Source organism: Vitis vinifera, chromosome 12 (assembly GCF_030704535.1).
Source record: "Vitis vinifera cultivar Pinot Noir 40024 chromosome 12, ASM3070453v1".
Lineage (NCBI taxonomy): Eukaryota > Viridiplantae > Streptophyta > Magnoliopsida > Vitales > Vitaceae > Vitis > Vitis vinifera.
In genome coordinates, this window is record NC_081816.1 from 18,872,206 (window position 1) to 18,892,208 (window position 20,003).

Sequence of the window (20,003 nt, forward strand, 5' to 3'; positions counted from 1 at the left end):
AAACTCAACAACAGGCTTTTGGACCGATAATAAAATTATTGATTTTAGGCTTTCTAGATGCTTCAAATGTTGAAAAGGTCTTCCCTTCAATAGTGTATAACATTAAGAGACCTTTGAATAGTTTATGATATTGACAAAATCACCCATCTCAGTTGTAAAATATTGAAAAGAGACCCTTGAATGTCTGCCACAAAAATTATATCATGAAGTGTTTTCGAACTTTTTAATACTTTAAAAATTATATCATTTTTAAGTGTTAGAAATGCTATGAAGGTTCTCTAAAATTACTATCAAACGCACTCTTATTGGATAATATGCAATTTTCTTGATGAGATTGGCCTACCTTGGGAAAAGAGAGGCATCTCTCCTACTTCCAAAAAAAGAGAAGAAAAAAACAGAATGAAAAAGTGTGAATTTCCACACTTTTCCTAAATTATATTAATATCAAAATAAATGATTTATTAAGATTTTTTTATTAAAAAAATTAGATAAATAAAAAAATCCTCGCTAAAGGCACTAGATAAATTAAATTTTATCCAACTCTAGCTATAATATAAATTCTTATGCCAATGTATATATGCTTGTCATATATATCTTTATCTATTTTTTTAATAGAAAATCTTACTTGAATAGCCTAGTTATTTGATATTTGAACATAATATTAGGTTGACATTGCTTTAGAAAAGACTTGGTTGTTATATTGAGACTCAAATGTTATAATTTACTTCATTTTTTTTTTTTCCTTTTTACTAGAAAGAGTAAAACATAAAAGCAAAAGTGAAAAAGAAATGCTAGAGGAGTGCACTTTATTTATATATTTTTAAAACTGAAGTTGAAACATAAAGCAAAAAAAGAAACAAAAAAATAAAAGGGTGGGGAGTATTGCCACGCTGCTCCTGTCATTTATTCGATTTTTGATAATTTTATAGTAAATAAAAAATCATTTATAAAAGGTGGTAGTTTTAAAACTATTGACAACATTATACTCCTTTATATCATATAAGCTTACCAAAACCATTATATCACAACTTATCTTAAAATCGTGTCTTGAAGATATGATGTCAATACATTATCTTAAAATCGTGTTTTCAGGACATGATTTTAATGTAATATTTTGAAATTATTTCTTGAAGATAGGATTCAGTGTATTATCAAGAAATCGTGAATTTAAGATTTTTTTTCTTTTATCTAATTTTTATAATATATATTTTTTATATAAATTACTTTATTTCTTTTTCATGTTTTTTTTAATTGTTTTTTCTATCTTTATTGAAATCATATATTATTATTACTATTATATTATTTTTTATTTTAATGCATTACCATTACATTAAAATTGTATTTTCAAATCACAACTTCAACAAAATATACTTCAAATGCACTAAAATCCTGCCTTTAAATCACAGTTTTAGCAAAATACAATAAAAATATGTGAGGAGTCTTAGTGTCATAAATTGTCATAGATTTAAAAACATTTTTGAAAGTTTTATGTTTTGAAAATTATTTTTTAAAATTATGGTATTTTAAAAAAAAACCTTGTCATTTACCTATGATGTCACTCTTCAATAGAGCAAAAAGGAAAGGAAAAGGGAACACACACCTTAATTGAGTCAACTCATGCCGTTGGGACAATCCAAAGTTTTAGTTGAAGTAATTTTAGTGATCACCATGTAAAAATAACTTGAGCAAAGCATATAACAAAGAAGCAATTTCTGTGTGAATAAAAATAAATTCATTTCTATGCAAGATCAGAAAGTTCAACAAGGGACTAGAAGATAATAACACATTTCTCAAACAACCAAATTGGAGTCTCGCTCAGTATAAAACTTAAGCAATGGCAAATCTTCGTCATGGGACTTCTCCAAAGATTCAAAATATTAATAACACATTATGTTTTAGGGAATATAATGTTTTAGGAATTAGATACATTCATGGTTTAATATAATGTTTTCATAATTGGATTGGTCATTAAATAAAAAAAATTATCGATTTATGATTTATTAGTTAGATTGATAGTTCAACCACAATCAAATTATGTTGATATCATAATATAAAATTTTAAAATAATTACTAAATTTTTTTATGTTTATTTAATAGTATAAATATATAATATTTATGATTTACTATTTAAAAGATATATTATAGCATAAAATCAAATTTTATTCAATATATTATACCATTCTATCATCTTAAAAAATATTAAATTTGTATTATTACATAAATATTTATATTTATTTCAATTTTTTTTTAAAATAACATATGAATATACATTCAAAATAATTGTTTATGTCATTCTTTACCACTCTTCTCCTATCAAAATTTTCTTATGAAAAAAAAGAAAAAGAAAAAGAGAGGAGTTTTGGTTCATTTTCAACACCCTTTTCATAGAAAAATATAAAAAGATAATTTTTAAACCACAATGGAAGTTTTTAGATTCTTTTAGTTTAGTTTTTTATATTATAATTTAATAATTTAAACTTTTGAATCAATTGATAACTTAACACATGACAAATCTTAGTGGATTTAGAGTATGAGTTTATCTTAATTGCTGATTCTAGGTTAATTTGTTGCAGCCAAATCCCAACTTAGAATAATAACTAAAGACAAATTTCATAAAAATAATGTGGTGATCGAGTGTTAAACCTTAAGAAATTTCAACTTAGAATAATGATTAAAGGCTAATTTCATAAAAGTAATGTGATGAGTGTTAAACGTTAAGGGGGCTTTAGTTGCATCAGGAATTACATTTGATTGAAATCAATGTCCTTTGGGAATTTTTTCTAACAATGATATTGTAGACCCCCACTTTGGGAGGTAATTGTTGTGGCAAATTTTGCCAGGTGGAGCAACTTTAGGAGGCCGCGTGGTGCCTCTTGACAGGCTGCTGAAGGATCAAGTAGTGGATTTGAGAGGCAAACCAGGTGGTGACACCTGTAAAGTGATTCTTCAGGCAGTTATGAGATATTTTTGAGGACTGCCAGCTGCATGGAGGTTAGAGGAGCAGAGGCTGCCAGCTGCATGGGGGTAGTGGAGGCTTGCGGCTGCAGGAAAGAGGTGCTTTTCAGAGCTGGTGAGGATACCAGAGAGAGGGGGGTTTTTGAGAGGGAAAAAGGAGAAGAGAGTGAGGGTATTCCGGGATTTGAGGCGGCGACGGAGGGAAGGCTTAGAGGAGATTAGCTAGAAAAGAAGGGAGCTTGAAGGAGAAAACGAGAGGGGTCTGAAAAGAGTGAGCAGAAAGCAAGTGGTATTATCCTCGGTTGAGGACTCAGGTATGGCCATGATGGGCACTTTCACTCTGTATTTTTTTTGTTGTTTTTCTGTTTTTCCTCGTTTGATATCATCGATCTGAGGCATGGCTGGATGGATTTTGTTCATATATTTGATTTGCTTTGTCTTTTCTCTGGTTTCTCTGTTTCTTTCTCAAATAACTGGGGTATGGTTTGCTTTCTTTGAGTTTGATGTTTGCTCAAATATCTAAAAGCTTACTTCTCGTTCCACCAACTGACATTTCGTTCATCACTCATGAAACGAAATAGTGCTTGATAATTTCTTGAGTCTCTCATCTTTACTCTGTTTTAGCTATTTCATCCCTTATACTTTTATGCTCGCGTATGCTTAGCTATGAAAATGCTTTGGACTGTGTATCATCCTTTGAGAAAACTTTGGCTGCTCCTAATCTGGAGGATGGTGGTCACTCGAATTTATTTGGGCTGCAAATAAGGGTTTTGGTTGGCATGGTCATTGATTTTCCTATGAGCCCGTGTCCAGGACTGTGAGAGATGAGATTTGGGTCTGTCTACAAACTCCTACAAGGGAAAGAGTGAAGGAAAACGAACTTGAGAAAGAAATAGAGCGAGCAAAGCTATCCTCGAACGACGCCGGCGGCAAAGCCGCCGGCGGCGAAACGCCTCCACCATCACCAGAACGCCAAACAACCATTGAAGCTCTTTCACTTTCCTTCTCCTCTGATGACCTCTGCAGCATATGCCTTGATAGAGGAGAACCATGATGTATTCTGGAGCTTCTTGGGTTTTATGAGGAGAGCTCGGAGTATATTCATGTTGACGGAAGGAAGGTATTCATTTGGATAACAGATTTAATGGGACAAGTGATCTATGGGACGTAATGAACTCCTCTACCGGCGTTTATTTTCCCGTGGGCGCCGGAACTGCATCTTCGTCAGTTGGAGGCCTCGACAATTGACCTGAACGAATACGACTGCGAGAGTGAGGGATGTCTTGAAGCATTGGTAGGAGAGGTGGCGGCAAAGGCAGCTCCTCTGCGAAGTTCATCGAAGAGAAGCAGGGCTGCCGAGGTCCATAATTCGTCTGAAAAGAGGAGTGATGGCGGCGGTGGCCGAGGCTGCTGTAGCGTCGACATAAGTAGCAGCGAAGATGGGGAAGCCTTGGACGGGTTCTCTACCAGAAGCCGCAGAGGCATTTCGGTGCTGAAAAGGACACGTCAGAATGCAGATCTTGATCTCGATTCCGACGATGACATTGGCTGCTGCTTCTGTCAACACAACCACAAAGCTTCTGTCAATGAATAATGGTTTGGTTGATGGAGTTATCTCATGAGTTGGCACAAAATTGTGACCGTTCAACCCTTGAGCATATTCTTGCTATGTTTCCAAGTGCGTCACTCATTGGGAATGACCCATGTGTGCATAGGGTGGCTGTTCCAGTTGGCTCTATGCTTGCTGCACCAGGAACTCCACGCAGACCAGTGAATGGCCAACTGCAAGCCCAAAACCAAGGTCCCCACCTCCAACAGAGTAGATCAGAAGAAATGGTCTTGGCGAAACCATTGACTTGACTGAAATATTGCGAATGAAGTCACAAGAATTGGTTCCTAGGATTTGTGGAGAAGTTCTTGGATACCGATGTGGACATCTCGGCATCATCCGATGATGGTCAGATAACAGGGCTCCACTAGGGCAGAACACGATTATTCTCTGGGGTCCTGAGAATTCTAGCGAAGCAGTAAAACACTTTGAGAAAGCTCCTGATTGTGCCACACAGCCATACCAAACTTTATGTGCGGTCAAAGGTATGTAAGTTTGAAAGAACAAGGGGTTAAGCTAGAGCAGGGGCTTCAGATGCTCCAAGTCTTTAAGGAACACTCCATCAATACATGTGTCTTGGAAGATTTTGCATTTTATGAGTCTCGCCAGAAAACAATTCAGAGGAAAAAGGCTAAACAGCAGTAGTTTCAGAAGTAGGTATGAAAAGAGAAACGACAGAATGAGCACCCCTTCAGAATGGCTCCATCCCTGCTGCATGGCTTGCATGGCCATTTTGGGCATGCAACTTTAGGTTGCGTGTCTTTCCTCATTTTTTTTTCATTATCATTATTTTCTCATTTCAGAGTTTTAAAATAATTCCTTGCATTCCCATTTTTTATATAATTCCCCGGATTCTAGTTTTCTTTCTAATTTTCCAAATTCCATTTTTATCAAAGGATTTATTTTATTTATCTTTAATTTTCATCTTTAGGTTTTTCTTTTAGAATCATTCAAAATCTCATTTCCAATAAAATTTGCCGCCAATTTTCTTCGGCATGCAATTTTTACAACTTCCATGAATTTTTAAAAATATTTTAAAATGCTTTGAAATAAGTAAGAATTAAATTCCGTAATTCCAATTAATGGAACTTATGAAATTAATTCATGCAATATAAAACGGGCTTTGGTGGGGGCCCCACATATGTGAATTGACGATTGATTGATTGTTTGATTGATTTACTTATCGTGCGTGTTTGATTTATTTTGTTCCATGATATGCGCTTAATTATATCTTGTTCATTGCTCACTAACCCTGTTTCATGATAGCGCATTCAAGATTGCCGCCCAGGTACGCATCTATTCGTATTTTGCTCATTCTTTATACATGATTTGCTTCTCATATTGTGCATGATCGATTTGAGTATTCATCGATTCCCTCATTGATTGCCACGTCAGCTTCAGTCTATTAGTAGAGACCCGACTTTAGGGACTTAGAGGGGTGCTACGGTCTTTACCGTACCTTCCCGATAAGTAACCTGACCCCCGAACCCTATCCGGTTTTTCACAGACCGCCTTTTCCAAAATAAGGAGTCACACTTAGGGTTTTTTTTTCTTATTTTGTTTACCCTTTAAAAATAAAACAAAAATAAGTGGCGACTCCAAGTCATTTTTTTTCTTAATCAATAAAAATCAAATTTTTAAAAAAATAAAAATCGAGCTCACTATCGAGTGGGAAACGCATTCGAGCATGAGTCGAAATGCGGGGTCCACAGATATGTTATTTGTCGATAGAGTCAATTATAACTCCTAAAGCACTTGAGTTACCTGATCTTATAAAGACTTGAAGTTATTATTAATAAGCTTAATATTGATTTTCTTAATATTTGAATGAAGATTGATGATTCGATTATCGGTTTGACCATATATTTAATTGAAGGATGTGTTTTCTTGGGTGATTAGCATGTTAAACTAACTGTAAATTAGTTTAAAAGTGGTTAATAATAGTGGAATTTCTCTGTAATAGCAATAGCACTTAAGCTGACAGATTATTTAGCTATAAATTAGTTTAAATGTGTTTGACAATAGTGAATTTTTTTTGTAACAACAGTTGCACTTAAGTTGGCAGATTATTCAATTGCTTGCTTAATTTTTGTGTGATTGGAAGTTCAACCATTCTTCTTTATCTTACTTGGCTAATATGGAAGTCATTTGTCATCTCTAGATTTAATTAAAAGGGGTTGGAACAGGTGTGAGGAGAGGGTGAGTTCAAGACACTTCGAATGACAAGTTGTATGACATGTGGTAGTAGTTAGAGATGGGTAAGTTGCTAGCCAGAAGATTTAATTTTAATAGGTTGTATTAACTGACAAAAAAAATTCTAAAAACTGAGAGCTACTCTTGAAAGTGAAAAAACCAAAGGAGACAAAAACAAAAAACTGAGAAATTAAATGAGTAGAGAAGTTGCTATTGAAAACTCTAATTTTTCTTTTTATGGATTTGAAAATTAAATTGTTTATTGATATTTTGGTTAATGTTTTGAGGTGTGAAATTAATTAACATGTTGAATTATGGATGTGCGCAGAAATTCTAAGCATATATAATGACTAAATGCAAAGTATGTTGATTGAAATGTTAAGAATTTATTGCTCGTTATTGTGATATAATTTGTTATGTGTAATAGGCTTTGTTTTGCTGGAAACTAACTTGGATATGTAGTATGAGAAACATGAAGAATGTTGAAGGCATTATGAATTCAAAATCATGGCACCATGATAGGTTTACATTATGGAAAATAATGGGAGAAATGGTCCCTGGATGAGTGTCCCTAAAAGAAGGATAAAGTACCATAAGGTGAAAGACCCAAGACATACCTTGAGAAGATCCACGAGGGGATAGAATAGCGGGTATAAATATATGTCCTTGAATAAGAGTTCTTAAAATATAGATATTCATGATTGAAAACAAAGAAAATGCTAGTTGCTGAGGTACATGAAAGTCTCATGAAAGGTATATGATAAGTTGAAAATGATTTGGTGTGAAAATGTTATATATACACCTTCAGGTTGGTCCAAAAATCAGTTTAAAGAAAATAATGATGATAGCTTAGCAGAGAAGTGTATTTATAACTAAAAGGTTTATTCAACAATCATTTAATATTTGTTTTAACACAATAGAATTCATTTGGAAATATGAAATTTCACTAATATATATATATCTTGAGAATTATTTTATGAAGTTCGAAAATATTTTGTAACTATGGTTATTGTGGATTTCTAATGTATTTGGAATGCTCTTTGCTAGTTAGTTGTTGTACATGAAAGGAATAGAGAATCATGCTCATAACTCTATAAAAATAACTGTTTCCTAAAAGAACTTGATGAAGGTTTTTTTTTTTGGATATGTACAAATTTGATCTTGATTATAAATCTAAGTTTTTAGTTGTAAATAAGTTTTTAAAGTTTAAAATTATTCATTAGAGTTTAGAAATGATTTTCAAATATTTTGGCATAAAAAAATGAAGAAAATAAGAAAAATGGGAAACTTCTAAGGTATGACAGAAGTGCTGATTACAACAAGTTGAGCTCTGATAAGTAAAGGAACAACATGCTAAAGTGATCAAGATTTTTCTATCTGAAGGTGCACAAGATTTATTTAAAGGGTGAGGTGTGCAACTTAAGTGGTGGTTCACAAGATTTGTTTAAAGCATAAGATGCACAACTTAAGTAGTAGTGTGCAAAATGCGTTTAAAAGGTAAGGTGTGCAAGACTTATGTTAAAGTGAATACTGTGCAACAAAAATGGTGCATCTCTTAGTGCAGTTGGTGTTCGTCTCAACTTACTCAACCATCTTGACTTTAACACCTCAACAAAGTCGTATACTCAACATTATATTTACGTTATGTCAACTTCATATATTATTTTTTCATTTATATCTCCATTTACTTTAAGTTTGCAATGTAAGTAACAAAATACCCTCAATTTTGAATTTAATAAAAATACTTTGAAAACCTAATTCCAAGTAAATCAAAATATGATTTTTAAATTTTAGTTATAAATTGATAGTTTTTATTAAATTTCTTAGGAAAAAAAAAAAGTTTGCCGAAGTAAAATTATCAAAGATAAAAATCTAGAAATATTATTTTGAGTATTACTAACATGAAAATAACAAAATCCGTCACTTTTTATCTTCAATTATGAAAATTTTAAAAATGAATTATTTCACATACTAGGTGGAATTTCTAATAAAACATGTAGTATGTATTTGAAAACTCCCCATCCATTGGACCACATATCTATATTAAAAAAAAAAAAAAAGAGGAAAAGTTCATTAGGCAAGTTACATTAAGTTGACAATTTAGTTTCATTCATCTTGGTTTAAGACTTTTCATTCTTACCTATGATTTGCATTCTTTTGAGATTGAGGTTGCTACAAAATCAACTTGAGATTAAACATGTATGGTTGAGTTATTTGAGAATAATGACATAAAAGATATATAATAGACTTATGAAAATTAGAAATACAATTAATTTGGAAAAATTTAAAAAGAAAAATCTTTCCAAATAATAAAAATAATTTGGAAAGGAATTTAAATTGAGAATTTAAAAAAGAAAATCTTTCCAAATCTTTAAAGGAATTTGGAAAAGAATTTTAAATTAAGAATGTTAAAGGAAAATCTTTCCAAATATTTTTTTAATTTAAAATATGCAATATTTCCAAATCTTTTTAAAATTCTGAAGTTTCTAAATTGTTTTTGCTAAAATATGACTTTTAAATTGATTCTAAGTCCACTTGATTTTATATATATGCCTATTGTGAGAGTTTTTTGAAAAGTGAATGAAACTAAACTTTAAGTCATTAGTTTTTACGTTTAACCCAAAACTCTCGGATATGCTTGGCTTTCCATTTGTTGGGTTGTAAAGGAGATCTACATCTCCTTAGGCCCAGAGATAAGATCCATTGGAGCACATGAGGTGCTGCATCACAGGCGTGGATTATAGTATAAGTCTTAGAGAGTAAATCTAAGGGTAGTATCTGCTAAATAATTCTATGTACTACTTTCTCATATAGTAGATTGTTGATTCGAGGTCCTGACCCCATGGTTTTTACATCTGCATGTCGTGTGGGTGGTTTCCACGTAAATACTATGTGTTTGTGTGGAATGTCTTTAAGCTTTCCTAAATTGAAAAATGGTTGTCACATAATTAAAAAAAATTAATTTTTTGGACCAAAAAGTTTAAACACTTATTCATCCTACTAGGTATTTCATAAGCAAGATTTACAAACTTTCAACTATTATTACTTAAAATAATTAATATGTAATAATAAATAAATAAGTATTTAAAAAAAAACTTCTACTTGTTACATGTACAATAGAACTAGAATTTTTTAACATGAAAAATAAAAGATTAGCATTTTATATGACAAACATTATAGCATATCATTAATTCACATTTCAAATCATGGATTAATCCTTGAATATTATAATTAAACCATAATTTTAGAATTTGGGATGTGACAAACCTCTTAGTTGCTTTTAGTCATAATACTTATGGAAAAAATAAAGCAAGGTGTTGGTAAAAAATTAGGTCTCAAATAATGGGATAAGGAAGTTGGCCAAGCCCAAAACAAACAAACAAACAGCGATAGGAAAAGTGAGAGATGACACTTATAGAATTAGGCTGAGGCATGATAATCATTGTTCTTAAAGTAGATCTACCCTCTTTGGGTATCAAAATGCAGTGCAAAAGGGAACCGACAACCTACCTCCAAGATTCAACAACCAAAAAACTTTGCTTTTGGTGCACACTTTGAGCAAGTAGTAATGTAGCTCAAACTGATATTCCTTTAGACGAAATGATGAAGAGAACGTTTGTTTGTTTGTTTTTTTTTAATAAAACTAGTAGTGTTCGGGTAGGGTGCCTTCATTAAGAAAATTGCATCGAGAAACTGAGGTTGCAATTCCAGAATGAGAGAGAGAGGAGTAGTGTCTAAATAAGATGACAATTGGGAGAGAGATGTACTAGTAAATAGGTGTGAAACACTGAGGAGGAGAAGCCTATTTATAGGTAGTCTCTCCAGGAGAACAATCAAATTAAAGGCTAAATGACTCTAGAACTAAAACCCAAATAAAACCCCATTTAAACCAGATAATAAACTCATAATGGAAGGGAATTGAAGATCATTTGACCAAATTTGAAAACAAAAATTAAAAATCCAATAGAAGAATTCAAAATTTCAAACTCAAAATAAAATTAAAAATTAAAAATAGAAAATTTTAGTTTTCAAAATGTAAAAAGTCATTAGACTCATGCGTGTACGTGGGAAAGGGGTGGGGGGGCATGCAGGATGTGTGTACGGACATGTCATGCATTAAGGATTTTTCGACCCAAGCCACCCGAATTCCCTTTCGAATTGGCTTGGACACCCTAGGCACGCGAGACCCCCTTTTGCCTCTCCACAAGCTCATGAGGTTAAGAAAGGTAAGTTGCTAGCAAGAATATATAATTTTAATAGGTTGTATCAACTGATAAAAAAAATTCTAAAAACTGAGAACTATTCTTGAAAGTGAAAAAACCAAAGGAGATGAAATGAAAAACTGAGAAATAAAATAGGTACAAAAGTTGCTATTGAAAACTCTAATTTTTCTTTTTATGGATTTGAAAATTAAATTGTTTATTGATATTTTGGTTGATATTTTAAGGTGTGAAATTAATTAACATGTTGAATTATGGATGTGTGAGGAAATTCTAAGCATATATAATGACTGAATGCAAAGTATGTTGATTGAAATGCTAAGAATTTATAGCTCATGATTGTGATATACTTTGTTATGTGTAATAGGCTTTGTTTTGCTGGAAACTAACTTGGATATGCAGTATGAGCAACATGAAGAATGTTGAAGGCATTATGAATTTAAAATCATGGCACCATGATAGGTTTACCTTATGGAAAATAATGAGAGAAATGGTCCCTGGATGAGTGTCCTTAAAAGAAGAAGGATAAAATACTATAATGTGAAAGACCCAAGACATACCTTAAGAATATCCATGGGGGGATAGAATAGCGGGTATAAATGTATGTCCTTGAATAACAGTCCCTAAAATATAGATATTCATGGTTGAAAACAAAATGCTAATTGTTGAGGTACATGAAGGTATATAATAAGTTGAAAATGACTTAGTGTGGAAATGCTATATATACACCTTTAGAGAAAAAAATGAGTGACAGCTCAGTAGAGAAAAGTTTATTTATAACTAAAAGGTTTATAAAATAATTATTTAATACTTGTTTATAGTAACACAATAGAATTCATTTGGAAAAATGAAATTTCACCAATATACACACCCACACCCCACACACACACAATATTTTGTAACTATTGTTACTATCGATTTCTAATGTATTTGGAGTGCTTTATGCTAGTTAGTTGTACATGAAAGGAACAAAGAATTATACTCATAACTCTATAAAAATAACTATTGCTTAAAGGAACCCAATTAATGTTCATCTTTTTTGGATATGTATATATTTATCTTGATTATAAATATAAGTTTTTAGTTGTAAATAAGTTTTTAAAGTTTAAAATTATTCAATAAGGGTTTAGAAATGATTTTTAGATATTTTCAATGCACAAAAAATGGAGAAAATATGAAAAATGGGAAACATCTAAGGTATAATAGAGGCGCTAATTGCAACAAGTTGAGGTGTGACAAATAAAGGAACAACAGGTTGAAGTGCACAAGATTTTTCTATCTTAAGGTGTGCAAGATTTATTTAAAGGATAAGTTGTGCAACTTAAGTGATGGTGCATAGGATTTGTTTAAAGGGTGAGATGCACAAATTAACTAGTGGTGTCCAGAATATGTTTAAAAGGTAAGGTGTGCTAAACTTGTTTTAAAGTGCACAACATGCAACAAAAATGGTGCACCTCTTAGTGTAGTTGGCGTACCTCTCAACTCAACCACACTGACTCTAGCACCTCAACATAGTTATATCCTCAACATTACATTTACGTTATGCCAACTTTATTTTTTATTTTGTCATTTATATCTGCATTTACTTTAAGTTTACAATGTAAATAACAAAATACCTTCCATTTTGAATTTAATAAAAATACTTTGAAAACCTAATTCCAAGTAAATCAAAACCTAATTTTTCAATTTTTGTTATAAATTGACAGCTTTTACTGATTTTTCTTAGAAAAAAAAAGTTCACCTAAGTAAAATTATCAAAGATAAAAATATAGAAAAGTTATTTTGAGTATTACCAACACGAAAATAACAATATCTGCCATTTTTTTTGTATTAAGTTATGAAATTTTGAAAAATTAACTATTTCACATACTTAGTGAAATTTCTAATAAAACATGTAGTATGTATTTGAAAACTCTCCATCCATAGGCCCATATTATCTATATTTAAAAAAATTTAAATAGGAAAAGTGCATTAGGCTATTTAGATTAAGTTGACAATTTTGTTTCATCCATCCTAGTTTGAGACTTCGTGTACTTTCCCATGATTTTTATTCCTTTGAAGATTCTAGGTTGCCAAAAAAATCAACTTGAGACTAAACATGTAAGTGTGGTTGTGTCATTTGAGAATAATGACATAGAAGACATAGAATGGACTTATGAAAATTAGAAATAAAATTAATTTGGAAAGAATTTAAATTGAGAATTTAAAAAGAAAAGTCTTTCTAAATAATAAAAATAATTTAAAAAGGAATTTTAAATTAAGGATTTAAAATTGAGAATTAAAAAAAAATTCAAATAATAAAAATAATTTGGAAATAAATTTTAAATTGAGAATTTTAAAAAGAGAATCTTTCCAAATCTTTTAAGGAATTTGGAAAAGAATTTTAAAAGGAAAATCTTTCCAATTATTTTTTAATTTAAAATATGAAATCTTTCCAAACCTTTTTAAAATTTTTAAGTTTCTAAATTATTTTTGTTAAAATATGACTTTTAAATTTATTCTAAGTCCACTAGATTTTATATATGCCTATTGTGAGAGTTTTTTGAAAAGTGAATGAACCTAAACTTTTAATTCATTAGTCCTTGCGCTTAACCCAAAACTCTCAAATAAGCTTGGCTTTCCATTTGTTGGGTTATAAAGGAGATCTATATCCCCTCATGCGTTGAGGAGAGATCCATTGGAGGACACGAGGTGCTGCATCATAGACATGGATTGTAGTATAGGTTTTGCAGAGTAAATCTAAGGGTAGTATATAATTCTATGTACTACTTTCTCATATAGTAGATTGTTGATTCGAGGTCTTGACCTCGTGGTTTTTACATCTGCATGTTGTGTGAGTGGTTTTCCATGTAAAAATCCTATGTGTCTTATGTTGAATGCCTTTAAGATTTCCTAAATTGAAAAGTGATTATCACAAAATTAAAAAATAATTAATTTTTTGGACCAAAAAGTTTAAACACTTATTCATCCCTGCTAGGTATTTCATAAGCAAGAGCTACAAACTTTCAACTATTGCTACTTAAAATAATTAAATGTAAGGATAAACAAATAAGTATTTGAAAAAAAAACTTCTACTTGTTACATGTACAATAGAACTAGAATTTTTTAACATGAAAACCAAAAGATTAGCATTTTATATTACAAACATTATAGCATATTCATTAATTCACATTTCAAATCATGGAATTATGGGTTAATCCTTTAATATTATAATGAAACCATAATTTTAGAATTTGGGGTGTGACATACCTCTTTGTTGCTTTTGGTCATAATACTTATAGAAAAAATAGAGCAAGGTGTTGGTTAAAAATTAGGTCTCAAAGAATAGGATAAGGAAGTTGACTAAGCACAAAATAAACAAACAAATATGAGAAAAGTGAGAGAGGACACCTATCGAATTAGGTTGAGGCGTGATAATCATTGTCTTTAAAGTAGATTCACCTTCCTCAGGTATCAAAACGCGATGCAAAAGGGAGTCGACAACCTACCTCCAGGATTCAACAGACCTTGCTTTCAGTGCACATCTTCAACAAGTAGTAGTACAACTCAAATTGATATTCCTTCAGACGAAATGATGAAAAGAATGTTTGTTTGTTTTTTAAAATAAAACCAGTTGTGTTTAGGTAGGGTGCCTTCTTTAAGAAAAGTACACTGAGAAACTGAGGTTATAGTGGTAGAATGAGAGAGAGAGAGATTCAGGAGTAGTGGTTGAATAAGAGAGCAATCAGGAAAGAGATGTATTCGCAAATAGGTGTATAATGTTAAGGAGAAGAAGCCCATTTATAGGCAGTCTCTCTAGGAGAACAGTTAAGGGCCTTAAAGGCTAAAAGGCTATAAGCCTTAAAAAGCAAAATGACTATAAGCCATAAAAGTCAAATGACTCCAAAATTAAAACCCAAATAAAAACCATTTAAACTAGATAATAAACTTAGAATGGAAAGGAATAAAATCTCATTTGACCTGATTTGAAAACCAAAATTAAAAACCCAATGGAAGAATGCAAAATTAATTTTTCGATTACCAATTCCAAACTCAAAATTGAATTCAAAATTTAAAATAAAAATTCTAGTTCTCAAAATGTAAAAAGTCGTTGGACTCGCGTGCATATGCAAGGGGTCTCCTACAAGATGTGTGTGTGTGGACATATTGGGCTTTAAGGGGTTTTCGGCCTAAGCCATCCAAATTCCCTTTTAAATGGGCTTGGACCCCCTAGGCAGGCAAAATCCTTTCTTGTCTCTCTACAAGCTCATGAGACTAAGGAAGGTGGGCTAGTATAAATAACTACTAAAAGTGCTCATCACTTTCCAATGTGGGACTTTTTTTTTCACTTTAAAACACTTACACACACAAACACTCTACCAACAATCCCCCACAAAGTGTATGTGTGAAGAAGAAGATGATTGGAGGAAAACTAGAATCCAATGCATCAAAACTAGTACCAACAGGCTATGAACCAGCCTTAGGATAAATAAGTATTAAATTATAGAAACTTGGTGAAAATAAATTTTTATGAACCTGTATTTCTTTATGTAATTCAAGGAGCCTACAATCCACATTGGTTTTTCAACTACGAGTTGTACAAAACAAGTCGATGAAAATAGGTCATACGCCTTACTTAGATATTCATAAGAGCTCTAGAGAACCTATCTAAGTTCTCAAAGGAAGCAACCCCGCCTTCATTGTCAGATAGGTGAATCCATCAAGTGTTTTCTACAACTAAACACACTATCCATAAGGAATATGGTATTCATTAACTGTAAATATACTTATCATTAGACATTGATCTATCTAGCTACATTATAGGGATGGACTTTCAGATAAAACTAATAGAACATCTCAGTCACAAATGATTTGTTATTACCCATATGAACCTACTTCATAGGGTCTCCAATCTAATCGGTTGGGTTTCCATAACTCTTGACTTTTGTATTAAGCATAAGCCCTAATCTCCTCGAAGTTTCCTCCATGTTTCAAGCAACTACAACACAATATTGTGCCTTAGGCCTATATGCATGTTCTTCCCATTAAATATCTTACTCTTAGTCTTAGATATTGTAGCTTAGCTATCACAACGCATTGACATAGAGGATGTTGGTCTCATCTATAAAGAGATATTTGCAAAGAGGTTTATGAGCCACTCAATCTCATAACTTGCCTTTTCTAAGGTAATAAACTCAACCTTTATGGTAGACCGAGTGATGCATGTTTGCTTGGCAAACTTCCAAGAAACTGTACCTCCTTCAAGGGTAAAGACATACCCATTAGTGGATTTCATCTCACTTGAATCAAAGATCTAATTTGCATCATTAAATCCTTCAAGGACACTTGGAAATCCACTATAGCACATGTTATAGTTAATGGTTCCTCTTAAATACTTAAGTTCTCTACGAACAATAGTCTACTGGTCCTAATTAGGACATTGGGTGTACCGACTCAATCTACTAACTGCATAAGTGATGTCAGATTTGGTACAATTCGTTAAGTATATTAGGTTCTCTATGATCTAAGCATACTTAGTTTGGGCAATACTATGTTCTTTGTTCTTCTTTAGTTGTGAGCCGGAATCATAAGGGGTTAACATTGGTTTATAGTCAAAGTGTTCAAACATCCTTAAGATATTATCAACATAATGTTCTTAAGATAGTTTAAGCCCATTAGGTGTTCTAGTTATGTTGATTCCTAGAACCACCTTTGCCTTTCCTAGCTAGGTCTTTCATGTCAAACTTGAACCTTAGGAATTTCTTAGTCTCACAAACGACCTTTAGGCTAGTTCCAAAGATCAACATGTCATCAACATATAGATGATGACACATATGTTATCCTCAAATTTGTTGTAAATACATTTATCAGCATCATTAATGGAAAATCCATTAGTTAATAACATATGATCAAACTTGTTGTGCCACTGTTTGAGTGCTTGTTTTAACCCATGCTGTGATTTCACTAGCCTACACACTTTTTCCTCCTTCCTTAGAACCATGCAACCCTTGAGTTGGTCCCTATAAATTTCCTCTTCCAATTCCCCATTTAAGAACATAGTCTTGACATCCATTCTATGTATCACTAGGTTATGAATGGAGACTAGAGCAATTGACGCTCTAATTAAGAAAATTCTAGTCACGTGGACAAAAGTGTCAAAGTAATCAATATATCTCCTTTGTTTAAAGCCTTTGGCTACTAAACATGGCTTATACTTCTCTATGGACCCATCTTGTTTTAACTTTCTTTTAAAGATTCACTTACAACCGATAGTCTTTACACTAGGAGGTAAATATACTAGTTATCATGTACGGTTATACATAATTGATTCGATCTCACTATTAATGGCCTTTTCCAGAATGGTTCATCAGTAGAAGTTATAGCTTCTTTGTAGGATCTAGGCTCCTCATCTATTAAGAAGGTGTAGAAACCATCTCCAAAGTTTGTTTATTTCCTTATCTATTTTACTCATTCTAGGTTCAATTTAGAAAACTTATTAAACTCTACTCTAAGTGTTCTCTAGATTTGTTCCCTACCACTAGGTTTCATAGGAAAGATGTTTTCAAAGAAATCAACATTCTTTGTTTCCATTATTGTGTTCACTTCTGCTAGGTTGTTTTCTGATTTGATAACCAGAAATTTATATGTTGCACTATTCTCAGCATACCTTATAAACATTGTATCAAAAGTTTTAGGACCTAGTTTTAGTTTATTGGGTTTAAGAAAAAGAACTTTAGCCAAGCACCCCTATACTTTCAAGTATACAATGTTAGGTGCATAACCCTTCCATAACTCATAAGGTGTTTTACTGGTTTTCTTATAAGGTATCATATTTTGAATATGACACACAAAAAGGATAGCTTCCCCTCATAAATTCAAGGGTGTTCCTGAGCTAACTAACATTAAGTTCATAATTTCTTTTAGGGTTTTGTTTTTTTCTTTCTACTACTTCATTTGACTTAGGGGAATAAGCTAGAGTAATTTCATTAATGATCTTATGATCTTCATAAAAAAAGTTAACGAGGTTGGACTCATACTGTCTTCCCCTGTCACTTCTAAGCCTTTTAATTTTCTTACTTTATTTTCTACTTCATTTTTGTACTTGATGAAAGCATTTCTTGCTTTATCTTTGTTTCTCAAAAGATATACCTTTGTATACCTTGAGTAGTCATCTATGAAAGTTATGTAAAAATGTTTACCACCTCTAGTCATTGTACTTTTCAAATCTCCTAAGTCATTGTGACTTAAATTTAAAAGTTCAAATTCTCTTTTTATAGATTTGCAAAACTTCTTTGTGGTTTTAGATTCTACACATGCTTCACATTTTCCAGGGTTTTTTAAGGACAATTTAGAAATTAAACCATTTTCTTTATATACAAAATGTTCACATATCCTAATCTACCATGCCAAATATCACAAGAATCAACTATGTAAACAGAAGAAGAAGATGCATTGTCATTGATAATATTGGAAACATTCAACATAAATAAATTATGGTTATAATAGCCTTTCCCCACAAAAACATCATTCTTTATTCAGACGAGTTTATCATAGTCAAACATGATCCTCACTCCTGTCTTCCCATGCAAAAATACTAATCCTAAGTTCCAATGAATATCTGGCACATGAAGGACATCACTAGAGGTGAGCACTTTGCCCAAGGTTAGCTTAAGGAGAATCTTCCCTTTCCCAATCATCGAGGACATTCAAGAATCGCCTATGAACACTTGTTGCTCTCCTTCTTTTACAATGGTATAAGAAGTTAATGTACTTTTATTTCCACATATGTGCTTGGTAGCCCTAGAGTCTACCACCTAGTCCTTCACACTGGTGACCATGCTCACCTCAGAGGAGATTGCAACAATGATTACCTCTATCTTTATCAGATTTGCTTTAGGGTTGAATTTATCAGTTTTCTTCCTATGGCGACATTAAGCTACATGATGGCCAGGTTTGCCATAGACAAAGCAGTTACCTTTTTTTTTTTTATTGTTGGGTTATGGACCTTGTTTTTTAAATTAGGCTTGGTCTTTCAATTTTGCTTTCTGGACCTATTGTTTTTGGGTTTAGGTTTATCTTCTACCACATTAGCCTTGGAAGATAGTTCTTTGGCTTTTTCAGCTTTATCCCTGTTTTTGTTATGTTTCTCAATCCTAATATGGATTATGACATTTTCAAAGGACATTTTTTTTTTGTGCTTCATATTACTTTTATAGTTTTTAAAAAAATCTAGAAGAGTCTCAATCAAGTATCTAGCCACAGAAAGGTTTAGGCAATTTAAGGTCTTTATTAGCAAGGTCATTTATAAGTAAGTGGTAGCCATGGATTTGAGATGAAACATCTTTATCCTTCGTCATTTGGAATTTTTCTAAAATTCCTTACAACATATTTTGGGTGTGAACTAGGGAGGTCTCCATTCTTTTTAAAAAACAGTTTACTTTAAGATTGTTGGTAAAAATTAGGTCTCAAAAATGGGATAAGGAAGTTGACCAAGCCTAAAACAAACAAATAGAGATAGGAAAAGTGAGAGAGGACACTTATTCGATTAGGCTGAGGCATGATAACCACTGTCCTTAGAGTAGATCTGCCCTTCTTGGGTATCAAAACATAGTGCAAAAGGGAACCGACAACATACCTCTAGGATTCAACAACCAAAAAACCTTACTTTCAGTGCACACCTTTAGTAAGGAGTAGTACAACTTGAATGGATATTCCTCCAGATGAAAGGATGAAGAAAATGTTTGTTTTATTTTTTATTTTTTATTTTAATAAAACCAATAGTGTTTGGGTAAGGTGCCTTTGTTAAGAAAACTACACCGAGAAACTGAGGCTACAATGGAAAACTGAAAGAGATAGGAGCAGTGGTTTAATGAGAGAGCAATCAGGAGAGAGATGTAGTGGCAAATAGGTGCATAACACTAAGGACACTGCATGCAGTCTCTCCAAGAGAACAGTTAAGGGCCTTAAAGGCTAAACGACTATAAGCCTTAAAGAGAAAAACGACTATAAGCCTTAAAGGCTAAACGACTCCAAAACTAAAACCCAAA